A 4,235-nucleotide genomic window follows, 5' to 3' on the forward strand; every position below is an offset into this window, starting at 1 on the left:
TCTTACCGCCTTTGTTCACATCAACAGTAGTAGTCTTTTCTTACTTTATTTCGACCCTTTTTTTATAATTGAGGTTTGCATTATAAACGAAATGAATCTCTCTCTCTCTCCTCTCTCTCTCTCTCTCTCTCTTGTGGTCCTTTTCTGAGCACATTTTTATTCATTTTGGGCTACCAATCTCTCTCTCTCTCTCTCTCTCTCTCTCTCTCTCTCTCTCTCTCTCTCTCTGAAAATAATATACGTCATCTAAATACTTATTTTTTTATCGATACCTTTCTTTTGGTCCTTTTCTGAGAAAAATTTTATTCATTTTGGGAAACAATCTCTCTCTCTCTCTCTCTCTCTCTCTCTCTCTCTCTCTCTCTCTCTCTCTCTCTCTCTCTCATAACGTTTAGGGTGTTATGCATGTCCATCGTGTTTATGTCTATTCTTTGGGCACAAGAGAATAGAAATAGAGATAATTTCCAGGATTAATAATATTTTATCTACCTTTCTCATTTGATTTTTTATGAGTTACTCTCTCTCTCTCTCTCTCTCTCTCTCTCTCTCTCTCTCTCTCATTACGTTGTGTGTTATGCATAGCCTTCAGGTTTATTTCTATTCTCTGAGTTCAAGACACTGACGTTTTAATTATTTGAGATCATTCCGAGGATCAATTATATTTTATCTACCTCCCTCATTTAATTTTTAATGCATCATTACAATTCTCTCTCTCTCTCTCTCTCTCTCTCTCTCTCTCTCTCTCACATCAATCCAGGGGTTCCCTCCAAGGCTCCTAAAGTCTCTGGAAATCTCCAGGAACTTTAAAACACTAATAGTTCCATTGATCGTCATCCCCATCAAGTAGGTCAAGGTCACAAGATAGAACCTTCCCTAAAATATTGCGGGAAATACCTGGAAAGCGTTTTCCATGTAAATTCCATATAATCTCAACGGGAAACATCGGCTTGTAACCGCAAGAAAGGAAACATGGCTTTGGACAAGTTTCGCGAATTTCCTATTTTTGGAACATCTAAATATAGGTCTTTTTGGCTTTAGGAAACTTGCAAGAACTTCAAGCTATAAAGAGAAATATCTTGTTGACTGCGCCCTGCCTAAATTTCTCTCTCTCTCTCTCTCTCTCTCTCTCTCTCTCTCTCTCTCTTTGTGCATCGCTTTTATTCAAGTATCTTTTCTTGCATTACAATGCAGGGCAGCTATAATCTCCTAAAGCCCTTTCCAAGAAAAGAATTCTTTTCACATGTTATTTGCTTCTCACCACCCTACTCACTTTAATGCCTTCCTCTTTTCCCTGGTTATCCTCCGCATCTCTCTTCATATCTCTTTACTTTAGTTTATGTGTATTTCTCTTTATATCTCTACTTTATTCGATGTCCATGACATCCGTTGTTGTAATCCAATCTTGCATAAAACTAATAATTCTCTCTCTCTCTCTCTCTCTCTCTCTCTCTCTCTCTCTCTCAAGTAGAGCTAAGGTAGTCTAAAAAAAAAGATAGAACAATTGACCGTTCCAGGAATTCTCAAAATAGCACTTTGTAGAATATATGCAACAAACATTGCTTGGCACAAAGCACGAGCAACAGTTCCAGAAGTTGTGCTGGAAATTCCTGGAAAGATTCTGACAAGACATGTTGTCTTAGATATTTAATCAGTAATCAACTGGCAAGATGGTGAACTAACGTAATTTATGGAAGAGCAATATACCCTATGCCGTTTTTTATGCCTTTATCTATTAAATTTCTGTAAGAAATTGATAATAATATGAATATTCCTGTAAACGAGTTAGTCAAGTTGTGTAATAAAGACGATATGTTATCGGGTATTACATGAAATGACTGAAGTTTTTCGTCCTTTCATGAAATGACCGAGGAAATCGGTAAATTCATAGAACGCTAGCATTATATGAGATTACGATGTTATGTTAGTCACATAACAATATATATATATATATATATATACACATATATATATGTATATATATATGTATATATATATATATATATATACATATATATATATATATTCACATGCATGTTTTTCTACCTAGATTTTTCATAAGACCAAAAGAGCTTTGTTTCTCTGCTGTTTTCGTTTTCTTACAGTTGAAAATGCAGACCTGCTAATGAGCATTTACCTAAATTAGTTGTATATCGAATATCAAAAGTTACCTAAAGATATAATTTTAAATAGATAAGCCTTTTCCAATGAAGTAGTGAATATCATTTATATACTATTTACATGATCAATGAAAACACCGTATTCCTTTTTTTTACGTTTAGAAAAATCAAATTATTGATATTAGTTTTAAGGTTAAATTATTACTAAACATGACCATTAAAGATCCGTTTTTAGGAATTAAAGTATCTTATGCTTGAAATTTTTCATTTTTCATTAATGTTCCTAGAGGTCAAAGGTCGAATGAAGACCCCTTGCACTTTAGAAGTTTGTTTTTTTAGTTCAGTGTGTTGCAGACTTTCATGTTTTGCCCGAATCCAACTGCCCCTTCATCTCCTTGCACAAAGTTGAAGAAAAGTTTTGGAGGGTTTACTATTATTCTATAAAGAATTATTATTGTTACTTATAATGCACATGACGATAAAGTCCTTATTTTATAAAAATCTCTATTAGATATGATAACAGTACAGCTTAAACGATTAGGATTTATTTTACAAAGTTTTTTTTTTTTATTATGAAAATGCTATATGGTATTCAGATTACCCGTATTTCTCCTAATATTAAAAGCAAAAAGACCCTTCCAATATAAATGGAAAAGGAGATTTTATATCAATTATAGAGCTATTCAAAGACTCTATGAGAGAGGGGGACTTCTTGTCTTCTGCATTGGCCAGAACGTGATTGATGTTTGTTTGCGACTACTTATGTAATTCTTCCATTAATATGTTTCATAGAGGGGAAAAAAGTGTTTTAAGATCTTTTAAGGGGATTATGTAATATTTTGCAACGTGATCCCTGAGCAACATAAATTTTTATTGAGACTTGTAATGCATAATAGTGCAGCCATTATTAGTTCATGCGTATTTTTAGCTTGCGTTTTTTTTTCCTTTATTTTATGTATTTGATATGTTGCACTTTTTAGAATATTAAATATTTCATTAAATTATTCATTTTCTTGTTTTTAAATTTTATTTTAAACATTCATGTTTTAGTTATAATCATTCATTTTCACCTCAACAGCATTCTTCGTTCTTGTAACAATCTATTAATGAGTTTAGTGAGTATAGGGATATGACATCCGGTGTTCCTCGTGGTAGTATTCTTGTCCCATTACTTTTCATACTACTGTATATACACATGCCAAGCATTGCGTAGAAAACAAACGCGTTGCATATGCAGATGATGCTACTCTCTTTGCATCAATTCCATTTCCTGAATGTAGATCTGGGTCTGCTGAATCCCTTGATAGAGATCTAGCTAAAATTAGTTCATGGTGCAAATTATGGAGCATGAAGTTATGCCCTAACAAAACTCAAGTTCTGACTGTTAATATGTCGATGACAGTTACTCCTGAACATCCAGACTCCTTTGAAATTTTAGGCGAGATTCTCGATTGCAGATTTATCTTTGAGAAACACATTCGGTCTGTTTCTTCTTCAATTGCAAAAAAATTGGCTTATCGAGAAGGCCTTAGGTGATGAATCTGTTCTGAAGAAATGTTTTAATTCTTTCATTCTGCCTTGTTTTGGGTATTGTTCTCCTGTCTGGTCTTCAGTTTCTGAATCTCATCTCAACTTGTTTGACCAAAACTTGCCCTCTATTAAATTTCCTATTCCTGATGTAGATATTAATCTCTATCAATGTCGTTCAGTTAGTTCTTTATTGATGTTGCGGAAGATTTTTCATATTTCTAACCAACCTTTGCTTTCAAAGCTTTCCTTACAGTACCATCCTGTTTGTAATACTAGGTATCCATTCTAATTCAATCAGTCTTGCCTTCTCCATCACATGTTCCAATAAACAATATCCAATGGTTTTTAAGTTTCCTTTCAATTTGGATGAGAGAGAGAGAGAGAGAGAGAGAGAGAGAGAGAGAGAGAGAGAGGAGGAGAGGAGAGAGGAGGAGAGAGAGAGAGAGAGAGAGAGAGAGAGAGAGAGAGAGAGGAATATTTTGCATTTTAAAGCATAACCCTTCATACGAACAAAGTTTTTTCTTTTAATGTAGCCATTAAATGCATTGCCTTTTAGCTTTGCCTACAAGTTTTACATCCAACTTCTGC

Source organism: Palaemon carinicauda, chromosome 9 (assembly GCF_036898095.1).
Source record: "Palaemon carinicauda isolate YSFRI2023 chromosome 9, ASM3689809v2, whole genome shotgun sequence".
Classification (NCBI taxonomy): Eukaryota; Metazoa; Arthropoda; class Malacostraca; order Decapoda; family Palaemonidae; genus Palaemon; species Palaemon carinicauda.